Source organism: Dendrobates tinctorius, unplaced genomic scaffold, assembly GCF_039654945.1.
Source record: "Dendrobates tinctorius isolate UK_male_01 unplaced genomic scaffold, ASM3965494v1 ptg000060l, whole genome shotgun sequence".
Classification (NCBI taxonomy): domain Eukaryota; kingdom Metazoa; phylum Chordata; class Amphibia; order Anura; family Dendrobatidae; genus Dendrobates; species Dendrobates tinctorius.
In genome coordinates this window covers 40,709,063-40,727,156 of record NW_027361728.1, presented here as the reverse complement: position 1 = coordinate 40,727,156, position 18,094 = coordinate 40,709,063, and positions in this window count along the sequence as shown.

Below are 18,094 nucleotides of genomic sequence, written 5' to 3'. Positions count from 1 at the left end.
AGAAAAATAGAGATAGATAGAGAGATAGATACATATGGGATAGATAGAGAGGGAAGAGAAATAGATAGATGATAGATAGATAGATAAGAGTGATAGATAGATAGACAGATAGATAGATAGATAGATAGATAGATAGATAGATAGATAGATAGATAGATAAGAGTGAAAGATAGATAGATAGATAGATAGATAGATAGATAGATAGATAGATAGATAGATAGATAGAGAAGAGAAAAAGATAGATATAGATAGATCTACAGATAGATAGATAATAGAAGAGAAATAGAAATAGAGAGAAAGATACATATGGGATAGATAGAGAGGGAAGAGAAATAGATAGATGATAGATAGATACATAGATAAGAGTGATAGATAGATAGATAGATAGATAAGAGAAATAGATAGATTATAGATAGATAGATACATAGATAAGAGTGAAAGATAGATAGATAGAGAAATAGATAGATGATAGATAGAAAGATACATAGATAGAGAGAAACATAGATAGATAGATAGATAGATAGATAGATAGATAGATAGATAGAAGAATGGAGAAACTGGAAGAAAACGTCGCCATCATAATTGGTCAATAAAAAAAAAATCACATTTTTGACCTTGGAGTGTTGCCTCCATTCTTCCAGATATTAGCGAGGTTTGGTTATACCTTGGGGCTTTGCACTCTTATCTTTTGTTTGCTGTTTCAAGCACTGCACCTATTTTTCTATGATAGATAGAAGGATGGACAGATAGATATAGAGATAGACACACAAAGATAGATAGATATTGCATAGCTATATCTGTAAATTTACACAGCTCCCAAGTGCATGCATGCCATGCTCATATATACATATATGTATTTATATATTATTATTATTTCTATATTTATATTACTTCTATATTTTATTACAGATAGTGGATCTAATTACAATGGATAAAAGTAATTATGAGAAATAATTTCTATGATGTCCTTCAGAGAAGAGAGTTGTGAGAAGAGGGGAAGTCATTGTATTGCTGTCAGGCTGGTAGCACAGAGGTGCATCTTGTCCCTTCGGAGATGTGGAGGTGTCAGACACATGATGGCATGTTGCATTGTTATTACTGATTGCTATGTGACAATTAGAGGCTTTAGGACCAGATCTCTGGAGGGGTCCTGACCATTGATGCACAGGAAGAATAGAGGGCCAGTGTGGACAGAGACGGCTGACTGAATTACTGGGGTCACTGGCAAGCCCCTGCTTGTGACACTGAATACCACCAAAGGGACGAGGTGGCTGAAGAGCGGAGAGACCCATAGTCTGAACTGTCCCCGTCCATTTCCTCTATTGATAACAGTGTATCGACAGATTAGCGATTACTGTACCATTTCCAACTACGCAAAGGCAGAAACATCTACATGGATGAATATATATATACACCGAGATAAAGAGATATTTATAACTACATATATATTTGGTATAAGTTCGCCAGTCTATTGACTCCCCTGCCCCCATCAGACAGGCGGCTTCTCCTGCATGTCTCTGGCTGTCATTAGCAGCGGTCCTGTGTCGGCATCTTCGCTATTCTACATTCTTACACACATAACGCAATCGTCCCGCATCCCCGCTCGTCCCCAGCACAGATGTGAGCACACACACTGCCATCAGTGCAGGAAGGGTCAGGACGATCGGTTGGGGAGATGGCAGCGGCTGGGTGAGATCGCACCTGATCTAGCAGAACTCCTAGGATCGCCTGCATGTATAACAGAACTGGTCTTTCGCAACGAATCTTTTTTTTTCTTGGCAAATTATAAATTTCTATGAATATTTTCGTACATTCATAAAATCAGGTATTGTGTAAAAACGCATCAGAGTGCAGCACACTTTATCCCCATAGGCACATTCCCACATGCTGCCCGACAGCGGGGCTTGCAGGGTTAATGTCTCGCTCGCTGCCTGTCCCGTTTAAACTGTGAGCCCGGAGTTTGGTGCCAATCACACAGCGCCCACTAGCGGTAACATTGCTTTCTGCAGCTTCATTCAGATCACGACTCTCCCAGAGCAACATGAACTTTGTGAAAGTCCTGCCTGCCTCCTCCCTGCAGCAGCCCGCACTGCCCGCAGCCCTGCCACCTGGACGCGGAGCAGCAGGCGCCATACCTGCCCCCGTCATGGACTCCATGCTCTCTGGGAATGCAGGCAGCCTGGATGATGTACAAGACTGTATGCAAGATGGCAGAAGCCCCCGACGGGCACATTGCACCTACTTGTGGTCAGCTTCCTTGCCCGGCCCTTGGACCTCATGGTGACAGCTCTGCGAGGAGGATCGGCAGGAGTTTGCCTTCGGCTCTTTTCCTTATTTTTCTTTTTTCTCTCTGTCTCCCTCTTTCACTCTCTCAATCCCCTTCTCATTCCGGACTCGCTATCTCCCCAGCATTGTCAGTTTAGACACCTTCGCGCATGCGCTCTTCACCTCAAACCTCTGCCAAAAAAGTTTGCTGCGATTTATCATTTTGATTTGAGATCTTGTCACATGGAGCCGAGTGTGTCTGAAGGCTTCCCAGAGACAGGCGACCAGCGCAGACCGTCCTCCACTTCTTTCCCCCCGAATAACCCTTTGCCTCCTGCACAGTATTTCTGCTGCCATTCGCTCATAGACTCCCGGGCTGGGAGAGTTTCATTCCCCACAGCTCTGCCCAGCTCGGGTCCATGAGTCTGTGCTCAGCTGCTGCGCAGGGCAGAACCTGCGACCTCCAAGAAGGGCACAAGTGCAGCCCCTGACCATGGCAAGGAGGGAGCCGGCTCAGCCTGATGATCCCCCAATATTCACCCAGCCTGGGACACAGTCTGCTCCTACATAGCAGCACAGTGCATGCCTCCAATGGGCAGGCACCCCAGCATTAGGAAGGGTCACTGCATGCTTCGTGCTGCAGCTTGCCTCCAAACGGATAGACAGCCATTATATCCATTTAGTGATATATATACATACACTCCGAGAGAAAAAAGGAGCAAAGATGATTATTGTTATAGCAAAGATTAGGGGTATCTGGAGTGCTACAAGGAGGGGAGCAAATCCTGCTAGGAGCTGCAAGATTAGTAAGAAAGGTATTATTTATTCACTACTATTGGTATTAATGTCATTTCAATAGCATTTAACGTAAAGATTATATGCCTCAAAGAAGAATGCTGACTATACTGGGATATGTAATGCCAATGTAGCTGAGGATACACTGAGTAATAAAAGAAATAATATAGATACATAGATAGATGGATATTGTATGAGGATAGATAGATAGATTAAACAGAGTAGACATAGTATATAAAGATAAATATGAGATATAGATAGATAGACACACACACATATATCCAACACTTATCTGTGTGTGTGTGTGTGTATATATATATATATATCAGATTAGATATAATATATAAAGATAAATATGGCATATATATATATATATACACACACACATATATCCAGTGTGTGTGTGTGTGTCAGATTAGATATAATATATAAAGATAAATATGGCATATATATATATACACACACACATATATCCAGTGTGTGTGTGTGTGTGTGTCAGATTAGATATAATATATAAAGATAAATATGGCATATATATATATACACACACACATATATCCAGTGTGTGTGTGTGTCAGATTAGATATAATATATATAAAGATAAATATGGCATATACACACACATATACCACATTTATCTGTGTATATATATTAGATGACATCTATGTGCTGTGTCTGGATTCCTCTGGGGTCTCCTGTGTATAGACCACTTGGCTGGCCCTCGCACACAGCAGGTGTGGGCTCCTTGCAGCACAGAGGAGGGCGCTGTCCTGGCAGAGTTCCATGCACCCTCCTTATCAAATAGTTCTCGTCCATTGTATTTGTGCAGTGAACTTTGCCTGCTGCTATTCAGCCTGCGCTGATATTCTCCTCGCTACCAGTAAGATGGATTTGATCATTGTAATGCAATTATTGCCCTGTTACCCAAGGCTTGAGTCCAGGTTTGCTGTGTGACTAGGAGCATGTGGGCTGAAATGAAGCAGTCGCCCATATTTAGGCTCAGGCCTCCAGCTTGTAGCCATGGGCTCAATTAGACAAAATGGAAACAATTTTCTCCCCTAGCCATAACTCACAGTTCTGCGGGTCACTTTCCGAATCCCCCTATTAGTGTGTGCTGAGAGGTCTCGCTGCCCCCTTGGGCTGTAATTATTAGAAATTAATTGGGTTCAGGACCCTGGGTTGCATTGCTAAATTAATAGCTTGTCTGGTAAGGAATTGTAGAAAAAGGGGGTGTAAGGAAGGAGCCGAGGGACAAGGAGCTCGGCCCCGGGAGGTTCAGGGGGCACCAGGAGCTCCCGTCAATAAACAAAAGCCCTGAATAGGTCGGATTGTGCTGGGAGGAGGCACCGCCACAGAATGGGGAGTGTATACAGTGTTGTCGGGGGTCTGCAGGGGTTAAAATAAAAATCAAGATGCTGGGTAGTAGGAGCTGTCGTGTTGCAGAATAAGTGAAAAGCGAGCCTTAGGCAAAAGGAAATTACAGCAAGCCCGTGTGACCTTTCCGAGAGGTAATCAATCAACTGATCAACAGGGATATTTATCATTGCTGGATGGGGCTGCGCGCACGGACAGGAGGGAAGGAGCCACCAAAGTTGGGCTAAGACCGATAAGCCGCAAGACAAATGCTGGGGCTGGAGGAAATGTTGGTTTTCCCCATAGCCTGGCACTGACTACACGACAGCAGCGACTGCTATGGCTCCTCTATGCAGTCCCTAACCCAGACACACACACATATGTATAAACAGAATTATCATGGCTCTCATAAGTCAGAAAATAAAAGCCAAGTGTTAACTACTATATGTATGTGTGCATATATATATATATATATATATATTGTATATATACATACACACACATTATATATATATATATATATATATATATATATTTCTAGCTGACAAATATTCTCATGTCATATCTATGACATAAAAATCATCCTAAATGTATGTTCTCAGTAATTTCTGCTCTGTCCTATTACGCAGAACCGAGACATTACACATTAAGTGGTCTGTGTATTGCAGGGTCAGGTGCAGCCTCGCTTCCTCCATCCTGGGCAGTCAGCCTCCTTTCTTCATTCTGAGCAGTCAGCCTCCTTTCTTCATTCTGAGCAGTCAGCCTCCTTTCTTCAATACTGGGCAGTCAGCCTCCTTTCTTCAATACTGGGCAGTCAGCCTCCTTTCTTTAGTCCAGGGTAGTCGGCCTCTTTTCCTTTCCTCCATCCTGGGCAGTCAGCCTTCTTTCCTCCACCCTGGTCAGTCAGCTTCTTTTACTCCATCCCGGGCAGTCAGCCTCCTTTCCTCCATGCCAGACAATCAGCCTCCTTTCCTGCATCTTGGTCAGTCAACCTCCTTTCCTCCATCCGGAGTAGTCAGGCTTCTTTCCTCCATCCTGGTCAGTCAGCCTCCTTTACTCCATCCGGAGTAGTCAGGCTTCTTTCCTCCATCCGGAGTAGTCAGCCTCCTTTCCTCCATCCTAGGCAATCAGCCTTCTTTCCTCCACCCTGGTCAGTCAGCTTCTTTTACTCCATCCAGGGCAGTCAGCCTCCTTTCCTCCATCATGGGCAGTCAGCCTCCTTTCCTCCATGCCAGACAATCAGCCTCCTTTCCTGCATCTTGGTCAGTCAACCTCCTTTCCTCCATCCGGATTAGTCAGGCTTCTTTCCTCCATCCTGGTCAGTCAGCCTCCTTTCCTCCATTATGGTCAGTCAGCCTCCTTTCCTCCATCATGGTCAGTCAGCCTCCTTTCCTCCATCATGGTCAGTCAGCCACCTTTCCCCCATCCTGATCCGTCAGCCTCCTTTCCTCCATCATGGTCAGTCAGCCTCCTTTCCTTCATCCTAGGCAATCAGCCTCCTTTCCCCCCATCCTAGGCAATCAGCCTCCTTTCCCCCATCCTGATCAGTCAGCCTCCTTTCCTCCATCCTGGTCAGTCAGCCTCCTTTCCTTCATCCTAGGCAATCAGCCTCCTTTCCCCCCATCCTAGGCAATCAGCCTCCTTTCCCCCATCCTGATCAGTCAGCCTCCTTTCCCCCATCCTGATCAGTCAGCCACCTTTCCTCCATCCTAGGCAGTCAGCCTCCTTTTCTTCATCCTAGGCATTCAGCCTCCCTAGGAAAATCAGGACTGCGAACACATCATGCAGAAATTTGCGCTCTGGATCTGACCGATCACATTAACCTCTTATGAGCTGAACAAGGTGCAGGCTGCAGTTTATGATGGAGATCACTGGGAGATGTGATCTGGTTTGCAGGCGTCAATTACTATAAAAATGTTCATGATATAACGCTCAGTTAGATCACAGCTAATGAACCATTATGCGTCTTCCAGTCTCTGCTGTCTTCTATTAAATGTTTTATTAATTGTTTTATCTATAGCTCTCTAGTATTAATTACATAATCCTTTACAATATTGTGCCACTGAGTGGCGCTATAAGCTGCCCCTTATGCATAATACTCAGGATTGTATTACTAATGCAAAAAATCAATTGCTGCGACCTGACTAGGAGCGATCACAATACAATACAATGAACGATTAGTATGCGTTATTTCCTGCATGTGCTCATAGGGTCTCCATTTCTACAGTGAATATTTTACTGCCATTTTTTCCTTTAGGTTAAGTTCCCATGATGAGTTTTTGACACCGTACAAAAATTAGATCTTCTTAGGCTACATTCCCACCTTAGGTTTTTGATGAGTTTTTGATAGTACAGATTTTCTGCCCCTATTATGTAAAGTAGGTTACTTGTGTTTTTTTTACATGCGTTTTATCATGTTTTTGAGGTTACCGTTTTTGTTATGTCATGTTTTTTTTTTATTTTTTTATTTACTGGTATTTGGTTTTGATCAAACTTTGATACAGACATGTGTGAATTACATGTGTTTTTTGTGCATTTCCACAGCAGAAACATATTAAAAATGCATGTACGTTTTTCACCTGCAGGTTTTCCACATGTATTACAATTCTATGAGGAAAATCTGCACACAAATCTCAGCATACCAGCAAGAGAAATTGACATGTGGCAGATTTGAATCATGCACCACAGTTCAGTTTATGCTGCATTAAGAAAAAATACAGAGGGCAGGAGATCTCTGTAAATCCCATCCACTCTGTTGCGTCAAAAATGTGATAGAAGCATATGATAAAAATACTCAAAAATGCAATGAAAACACGCACTCAAAAAACGCAAGTAACCTACATTATCTAATTATTTCAGAAATGCTGCAGAAAATCTGTTACATCAAAAACTCACCTAAACGCTCATTGTGGGAACATAGCCTTAGCAGCAAAAATGTAACTTCATTCTTTCCTTCCATCTAAGCCAAATCGCAATGTATTTGGGTGCGTTGATTTGTCAAAATCAGTCTCATCAGCTGGATTTGATTCCATGGAGCAGGGACACACACATGCTGTCCAGGTAATTAAAGGTATAATTATCAAATAGTCAATGGCCTGTCCTTTAGGCTATGTGAACACGGGGCGGATTCTGCTGTGAATCCGCAGCAGATTTAGGTGCGGTGTACAGTACCATTGTTTTCAATGGTAAAGTGAAAAACGCTGTGCACATGCTGCAGATTTTTCAGCGCGGATTTGCTGCGGGTTCAAATCCGCAGCATGTCAATTCTTTGTGCGGATTCCGCTGCGGTTTCACACCTTCTTCATTGTAAAGGTGTGAAAAAGTAGGGCTAAACCGCAGGTCTTTTGACCTGTAATTTTACCTGCAGATTTTTACAAATCCGCGTGGAAAAATCCACAGCACCAAAATCTACGTGTGCACATAGCCACAGGGTATGTGTACACGTTGCAGATTCTGCTGTGGATCCGCAGCAGATTCTCCTGCGGTGTACAGTACCATTCCATTCAATGCAAAACCAAAAACGCTGTGCACATGCTGTGGATTTTTCCACGCAGATTTGCTGCAGATTTGAATCCGCAGCATGTCAATTCTTTGTGCGGAATCCGCAGCGTTTTTACACCTGCTCCATTATAGAAATCTGCAGGTGTAAAAACGCAGTGGAAATCCGCACAAAATCTGCAGAAAATCCGCAGTAAATTGGCAGGTAAAACGCCAGTCATTTTACCTGCAAATTTAGCAAAAATCTGTGCGGAAAAATCCGCAGCAGAATCCGCAATGTGTGCACATACCCTTAGGCTATGTGCACACGGTGCGGATTCTGCTGTGGATCCGCAGCATTTCTGGCCCTGCGGGTCTGCAGCAGTTTCTGCTGCATTGTACAGTACCGTTGTTTCCAATGGTAAAACCAAAAACGCTGTGCACATGCTGCAGATTTTTCCATGCAGATTTGCTGCGGGTTACAATCCGCAGCATGTCAATTCTTTGTGCGGATTCCGCTGCGGTTTCACAACTTATCCATTATGAGGTATGAAACCGCAGGGCTAAACCGCAGGACTTTTGACTTGCGGATTTACCTGCAGTTTTTTACAAATCCGCGGGGACAAATCCACAGCTCTCAAAAGTACATGTGCACATAGCCTAATGGTATGTGCACACATTGCAGATTTGCCTGCAAAATTTTCTACACAGAATCTGCAACTCTTGGCAGAATCCGCAGGTCAAAATCTGCTCTTTTTTTGCAGATTTTGTATGTTTTTTTGTGCAGATTTACTGCAGATTCTTTGTAGATTGGCATGCAGTTTTACCCCTGCGGATATCTATAATGGAATGGGTGTAAGAACGCATGCCGATCCGCAAAAAGAATTGACATGCTGCTTAAAATAAACCGCTGCGGATTCCGTGCGGAATTTTCCGCAGCATGTGCACAGCAATTTTTTTTTCCATTGTTTTACATTATACTGTAAATCACTTGCGGATCTGCAGCGATTCTGTGCGGAAAATTTGCATCATGTGCACATACCCTTAGGGCGTCTTAGACGAGTGCATGAAAAATCGTCATTTCATCCAGAAACCGCTGACAATTTTTTTCTGATTTTCATCCATGTGTCTCTTATTTACATTCGTGTAACATCTGTGTTCACACAACCACTTTAAAACATATACATGATCACATACAGTTTCCTAGGTTTATAATAGAAATCTATCGGTGAAAATTGGATGTCACTCTGATGGCCCATGTTGGATCAGATTTTTTTCACACACCCATAGACTGTGTGAGTCTCATGGTAGTGAGTAGCACATGCTGTGATTTTTTTTTCTCACAGTCGGACCAAGAAAAAAAAAAAAAAAAAACATGTTGATTAACATGGGTCAGTGTGTGGTCTGATTAAAAATTGGATAGCACATGATGACATCTTTTTCTTTGCTTCCTGTCGCGGCTTCTGCGCAGGCATACTTTCTCTGCCCTGTTGAGGGCAGAGCAGAGAACTGCAGTGCGCAGGCGCCGGACCTCTCTGACCTTTCCTGGCGCCTGCGCATTACAGTACTCTGCTTTTCCCATGTGCGGATTGAGCGGCCCACTACAGGCACCAGCCCTTCTGGCATTTGCCAGAAGTGCCTGATGCTCAGCCCGGCCCTGGCTCTGCCCTCAACAGAGCAGAGCAGTGTGCCTGCGCTGGAGCCGCGACTTGAAACAAAGAAGAGGACGTCATCGTTAGAAGATGGGAGGTGCCGGACCGCGACACCCATCGGACCAAAACCGGACCCGGATTGCCCCTGGGTGAGTATAATATAACTTGTTTTTCTTATCTTTCAGGTTACATCAGGGGCTTATCTACAGCATTACAGAATGCAGTAGATAAGCCCCTGATGACGATGCCGGCAGCTGATAGTCGAAAAAATAGGTGACAGATTCTCTTTAAAAGTCACGAGAAATGTAAGTCCAGCTCATGTTATTAGATAAAAACTGTTCAAAGATTGTATCCACTCACATCAGTTAGGGTATGTGCCCATGATCCGGAGGTGCTGTGGGTTTGACAATGTGTATTTATGCAGCATCAAACCCTCAGGGGCCAGATGTTACAACACAGCAGATGGGAGTTTAAGAAATTCTATGCCCAGTATGTGTCCACAGATGCCTGCGGCTCACCCGCAGAGACGGACATGCGGTGTGTCTTTCCAGACCGCAGTATGTCTATTTATTTTGCGGAGACACCAGTCTCTGCAAGATAAATTTCACCAATAGAAGGTATTGGACGTTGTGATTCTGCACAGTTCAGTGATCACATGCGGATTCACCTGCGTTCAATAGACTGCAGCACTTTTGACGGAGCAGACATGCACTGTGTCCAAAGTGCTGCTACTTCCGGATCGTGGGCACCCGGCCTTAAGGGCCCTTTACACATAGCGATATCGCTAAAGCGTCACCAATTTTGTGACGCAGCAGCAATATTGCTAGCGATATCGCTACATGTGATACTTACCTCCGACCGGCTCCCCCACTGGCTATTGCTGATCACGTGAGATCAGCCAGGTCCATTTCTCGTCGTCGACTTCCTGCTGGCGCCGACGAGCGAGCCATGGACGCAGGCGGAAGACGGATACCCTCGCCGCGTCTGAAAGGTAAGAGCGACCGCCGACCGCTGCTGCATCTTTGGTGAGATCTGCCTGTTTGGCAGCTTACTAGCGACCATTTAGCGATGCACCAGCGATCCTGACCGGGTCGTATCGTGGTCGGGATCGCTGGTGCATCGCTAAATGTAAAGGGGCCTTTACACCCATTGGGTCTGACAACGTAATTTCATACAAAGGCCTTATTCAGACATCAGTAATTTTTTTTTGTATGTGAAAATCGGACCATTTTTCATTGCTGCTTTGGAACAGATTTTCATCAGTGTTTGGTTTGTCCATCAGTTTTTACCATTAGTGATTCTCTTGTATGCTAAGAAATAAAAAACTGCAAAGCCTCTCCTAGTCACTACAATGCTAAAACTGGACAGCACATGGATGACAATCTGTGGTGTCTGTGATTTTCTCTGACATATAGACCTATATGGGTGATTTTGATTAATGAGTCTGATTAAAAACATACATGTCGCATTCAACTTTTGGAGACACACGGCCCAAAAAACCACAGACGTGAATAAAGCTATAGCTAGATATGTGTGATAAAAGTTAAAAGAAAACATGTATACAGCAAATATGTGAAACATAGATGTCAGAATGAGGCTTTAATCTCTGTGCCCATAGCTCTCAAGCTTTTTATCAGTGGTGTACACTTTTAGGCTGGAGTCACACTACAGCGAGATACGGCCGAGTCTCGCAGATTAAAACCAAGCTCTGGCACCGGCACTCCGGAGCGGAGCGTGCAGCCGCACAGCAATACATGGAGCTGCACGCTCCGCTCCAGAGTGCCGGCGCCTAGAGCTTGGTTTTAACCTGCGAGACTCGGCCGTATCTCGCTGTGTGTGATCCTGGCCTTAGGCTACGGTCGCACGTTCAGTATTTTGTATCAGTATGTGTAAGCCAAAACCAGGAGTGGAACAATCAGAGGAAAAGTATAATAGAAACAATTTTTTCAAATGGTTCGTTGCACTATTTGCCATACAGGTATGAAAAATGAATGATGTTTTGATTAAGGAGTGAGCTATATGCCAATCAATAAAGCACTAAGCTAGACCCAAATGCATAAAGAAGCACACTTGCTTATGTGTATGACGGCAACCCCGCAATAATAATAGTAAATAGTAATGGTACACCAATATATGACAACCTTGTGGGTTTTAGGCTGCAGGTGGTAATGACCAGAATGATAAAAACAAAAATTCAGATTAATTTAAGTTCATGGAATAAGTCACATACCGTGTGGTTGCACGGTTTGGATATAGTGAAGGGAGATCGTGTTGCTGCTGGAGGTGTCCAACTTGCAGATGGAAGCAGGTAAACACAAGGGTTGTTGTAGAGCATATAGTCTTGTGCCTAACAAGGACTGCACATGTAGAGCCAGGAGCGGTCGGCCGGTAGCGTCCCTGGATACCCAGCAGGAAGAAGATGGCCAGCAATGCTGGAGACGGCGGGCTTTTTGGTCCTTCTGAGACTCCTTACAACTGTGACGTCACCCGACATCTCCAGCATTGTCACCCATCTTCTTCCTGTCAGAGCGCTCCTTGCTCTACATGTGCAGTCCTTGTTCCCGCAAAATACTATATGCTCTATAACAACCCTTGATTTTACCTGCTTCCATCTGCAAGGCAGACACCTACCAGAAAAGTTTAGTGGAAATGATAAATTCCCTATCATTATGTCTTTGAAGTGTGGGAGGAAACGGTGAAACCCACGGAAACACAGGGAGAACGTAAAGCCTCGAACTGAGCAAGCATTCAGTTTACAGCTTTCTAGTGTGTATGGGGCTCAAAAGATAGAACTTTCACTCACTGTGAAGTGTAAGCGCTGAAGAATTACGCAACCACGTAAGTGTATCTACACTAAGGGGAGAAAACCATACTGAACTCCTGAGGAGCAGCATTATCACAATATTCAGTCACCAATGTGCCTTTAGAAAAGGTTGGGAAGGACTCACTACTACAGTAGACTTACTACCTGACAAGATTACTGTAGTCAGAGTCTTCTATGAATCAGCTTGGACAACAACATATGAACGCTGCAGTTGATTAGCAACCATGGATTGGCTGCAGTGCTCACCTGATACTTCTGCCAAATTTTAATCCCAGCCAGTAGAGGATGCAATTCAGGAGGGTAGCATCATTTTTACCCACCTCCCTGCGATCTTATCCTGTAGTGGACAACCCCTTTAATTTTGCCTAAAAGAGTTTGTGTTTGTGTGGAAGAAAATTTAGTTGTGAAAATCTTAGATACTATTTTTTTTTTTATAGATAAGAAAATTTTAATGCAACCACCCGAAGCAGATCTATAGAAATACATGGTCTGTAGTGCCACCTTGTGGAAAACAGGAGGATTAAACATGACTGAATTTTATTTGTAAGATGAGCTCCCAGTACAAAACAATGCGAAAATGAACATCACAATATAAAAGATATGTACTATTTAGTTGGTAATATGTTTTCCTTCTAATCAAGCAGCTTATGAGAATCCAAACTCAGACTGAGGCCTCATACTCACTGGTGATTAAATCGGACAATTGCAATCGGATTTTTAATCGGATTGCACTCTGACCCATGTTAGTGAATGGGTGACATCTCACTTGCGATTTTTTTCTCAGCCAAAAATCGGTCTGAGAAAAAAATCGCAGCATGCTGCAATTTGCAGCGATTATGGTCAATAGAAGTCAATGGGTGCGATTTAAAAAAACGGACCAAAAACGGACCATCCGTTTTCCATCCGTTTTTAACGGATGCATCACCATTCTGTGGTATAGAACACTGTAAATGGTCCTGTAAATGATTGTAGAAAAAGAGTGGCTGGGAAAAAAAACGGATGGAAAACGGATGGATAAATAAAAAATCGTATAGAAATCGCATGACACTGGCATAACACTCCACCCTTTTTTCCAGTCCAGAAATCGGACCGTTTTTATAATCGCCAATGGGAATGAGGCCTGAGGGCAGTTTCACACGTCCAGATAATTCCGGTACCGGAAAAACCGGTACCGGAGCTATCCGTGTCCGTGTGTCCATGTGCATATGGAGGTCATCCGTGTGACATCCGTGTGCTATCCGTATGTCCGTGTGTACCATCCATGTGCTGTCCATATGCTGTTCGTGTATCCGTGTCCATGTTTTTGAAAAATTATTTTTAATGTTAACCCTTTGACTTTTAAAAACGCACAGGGACAGCATCTGTGTGCGGTACGTGTTTACACGGACCCATTGACTTGTATCGGTCCGTGTGATCCGTGCTGTTGCACAAAAATGGACATGTCAGCGTGTTTTGCACACGGACACACGGTCCATGAAAACACGCTGACATCTGCATAGACACGTTCATGAGAATGGGTCTACGTGGGTCAGTGTCTCCGGTACGTGAGAAAACTGTCACTACACGTACCGGAGCCACTGACGTGTGAAACTGCCCTGATATCAAGGTTTCCATCCAGATGCATAAACAGGGTATGTGCACACACTGCGGATCCGCAGCGGTTTTGGCCCTGCGGGTCCGCAGCAGTTTCTGCTGCGTTGTACAGTACCTTTATTTCCTATGGAAAGAAAAACGCTGTGCATATGCTGCGGATTTTTCCACGTGGATTTGCTGCGGGTTACAATCCGCAGCATGTCAATTCTTTGTGCAGTTTCCCACCTTATCATTTTGAGGTGTGAAAACGCAGGCTAATCCGCAGATAAACCGCAGGACTTTTGTCCTGCGGATTTTTCAACAAAATCCGCACAACCTAAAAACTACGTGGGCACATAGCCTAAGGGCTCATACCCATATCTGAGGAAAAAAACGGTTCGTAATCTGGACCGAAAAAACAGACGAGTGATATGCGAGTGTCATGCAAGTACAATGCAATTTTTACACCTAGCATACGATTGACATCCGAGTGCATTGCGATTGCTATCTGATTCCAATGCGATTTTAAGCATGAGCTTTTACATTTACAAGAAAGCCAACAGAAAATTACCTTAAAGCCCAATGATATATCAGATAAAAATTAACTTTTAATGAGTAGAACAGACACAAAATATTAACCCCTTTCTGCCATATGACGTACTATCCTGTCCATGTGCCCTGGGACTTAATTCCCAAGGACGGGATAGTACGTCATAGCGATCAGCGGCGCCCACGGGGTGAGCGACGCTGATCGCGGCCGGGTGTCAGCTGATTATCACAGCTGACACCCAGCACTATGTGTCAGGGGCTGTCACGGACCGTCCCCGACATGTTAACCCCTGGCACACTGCGATCAAACACGATCGCAGTGCACCAGGGGTTTAGGAAAGCATCGGCAGGGAGGGGGCTCCCTCCGTGCTTCCCTGATCCCCCCGGAGCAGCGCGATGTGCTGCGCTGCTCTGGGGGCCTCCTTCCCTGCAGGTCCCCGGATCCAATATGGCGGCGGAGACCTTCGGGGGCCTGCAGGGAGCCGACTTCCTCAGTGCCTGCAAAGCGCAGGCAAGAGGAAGTCTGCAGCAGTGCTTGTGTGTGATTGCTGATCTGTTACAGCGATCTGTGAAGTGTCAGATCAGCGATCTCACACATGACAATGATGTCCCCCCTGGGACAGTATAATAAAGCTAAAAAAAAAGTGTAAAAATAATTTATAAAAAAATCGCTAAATAAATTAAAAAAAAAAAAAATATTCCCTAATAAATTCAATTTTTGGAAGTAAAAAAAACAAAACAATAAAAGTACACATATTTGGTATCACCACGTCCATAACGACCCGCTCTATAAAGCTGTCCCATTAGTTAACCCCTTTAGTGGACCCCTTAAAAAATAAAAATAAAAAACAAAGCAAAAAATAATGATTTATTATCATGCCGCCGAACAAAAAGTGCAATAACGCGCAATCAAAAAGACAGATATACCGTATATACTTGAGTATAAGTCGATCCGAGTATAAGTCAACCCCCTTAATTTTGCCACAAAAAACTGGGAGAACTTATTGACTCGAGTATAAGTCTAGGGTGGGAAATGCTCCATAGATTATTCCCCCATATGCTGCCCCCAGAAGAAGCTCCATAGATTATTCCCCCATATGCTGCCCCCATAAGAAGCTCCTTAGATTATGCCCCCCATATGCTGCCCCCATAAGAAGCTCCTTAGATTATGCCCCCCATATGCTGCCCCCATAAGAAGCTCCATAGATGATTCCCTCATATGCTGCCCCCATAAGAAGCTCCATAGATTGTTCCCCCATATGCTGCCCCCATGCTGCTGCTGCATGTAAAAATAAAAAAATGACATACTCACCTCTCCGTCGCTGGGTGTCAGATTCTCACCTGTCCTGCGTCCATGGCTGCTCACCGCTACCTGCCACGTCATCAGTCAGTGATGTTCAGACTGCAGGGGGCGCGGCGCGCACTAACCACGTCACGGCGCCCTCTGCTGTCTGAAGTCACTGACCGATGACAGACACAGACAGCAGCAAGCAGCCATGGACGCAGGACAGGTGAGTATCGCTATACTTACCCGTCCTGACGCTGTGTCTTGAGCCCCCAGCTTCTCCACGCTCTCTCTTCCTGCCTTCAGCGGTCACGTGGTGCCGCTCATTAAAACTCATGAATATGCGCATATTCATGAGTTTTAATGAGCGGCACCACGTGACCGCTGAAGGCAGGAAGAGAGAGTACGGGGAGAAGCTGGGGGCTCAAGACACATCGTCAGGACGGGTAAGTATGACCTGACACCCCCGCCCCCCCCTCCCCCTCCGACCCCCCGGTGTATATGACTCGAATATAAGACGAGAGGGGGACTTTCAGCCCAATTTTTTGGGCTGAAAATCTCGACTTATATTCGAGTATATACGGTAAATATCCTTGGTACCGCTGAAAACGTCATCTTGTCTTGCAAAAAACGAGCCATCACAGCATCATCAGCGAAAAAATAAAAAAGTTATACAGTCATGGCCAAAAGTATTGACACCCCTGCAATTCTGTCAGATAATACTCAGTTTCTTACTGAAAATGATTGCAAACACAAATTCTTTGGTATTATTATCTTCATTTAATTTGTCTTAAATGAAAAAACACAAAAAGAATTGTCCTAAAGCCAAATTGGATAGAATTCCACACCAAACATAAAAAAGAGGGTGGACAAAAGTATTGGCACTGTGCGAAAAATCATGTGATGCTTCTCTAATTTGTGTAATTAACAGCACCTGTAACTTACCTGTGGCACCTAACAGGTGTTGGCAATAACTAAATCACACTTGCAGCCAGTTGACATGGATTAAAGTTGACTCAACCTCTGTCCTGTGTCCTTGTGTGTACCACATTGAGCATGGAGAAAAGAAAGAAGACCAAAGAACTGTCTGAGGACTTGAGAAACCAAATTGTGAGGAAGCATGAGCAATCTCAAGACTACAAGTCCATCTCCAAAGACCTGAATGTTCCTGTGTCTACCGTGCGCAGTGTCATCAAGAAGTTTAAAGCCCATGGCACTGTGGCTAACCTCCCTAGATGTGGCCGGAAAAGAAAAATTGACAAGAGATTTCAACGCAAGATTGTGCGGATGTTGGATAAAGAACCTCCACTAACATCCAAACAAGTTCAAGCTGCCCTGCAGTCCGAGGGTACAACGGAGTCAACCCGTACTATCCGTCGGCATCTGAATGAAAAGGGACTGTATGGTAGGAGACCCAGGAAGACTCCACTTCTTACCCCGAGACATAAAAAAGCCAGGCTGGAGTTTGCCAAAACTTACCTGAAAAAGCCTAAAACATTTTGGAAGAATGTTCTTTGGTCAGATGAGACAAAAGTAGAGCTTTTAGGGCAAAAGCATCAACATAGAGTTTACAGGAGAAAAAAGAGGCATTCAAAGAAAAGTACACGGTCCCTACAGTCAAACATGGCGGAGGTTCCCTGATGTTTTGGGGTTGCTTTGCTGCCTCTGGCACTGGACTGCTTGACCGTGTGCATGGCATTATGAAGTCAGAAGACTACCAACAAATTTTGCAGCATAATATAGGGCCCAGTGTGAGAAAGCTGGGTCTACCTCAGAGGTCATGGGTCTTCCAGCAGGACAATAACCCAAAACACACTTCAAAAAGCATTAGAAAATGGTTTGAGAGAAAGCACTGGAGACTTCTAAGGTGGCCAGCAATGAGTCCAGACCTGAATCCCATAGAACACCTGTGGAGAGATCTAAAAATGGCAGTTTGGAGAAGGCACCCTTCAAATATCAGGGACCTGGAGTAGTTTGCCAAAGAAGAATGGTCTAAAATTCCAGCAGAGCATTGTAAGAAACTCATTGATGGTTACCGGAAGCAGTTGGTCGCAGTTATTTTGGCTAAAGGTTGTGCAACCAAGTATTAGGCTGAGGGTGCCAATACTTTTGTCCGGCCCATTTTTGGAGTTTTGTGTGAAATGATCAATGTTTTGCTTTTTGCTTCATTCTCTTTTGTGTTTTTTCATTTTAGACAAATTAAATGAAGATAATAATACCAAAGAATTTGTGTTTGCAATCATTTTCAGGAAGAAACTGAATATTATCTGACAGAATTGCAGGGGTGTCAATACTTTTGGCCATGACTGTAGCTCGCAGAAT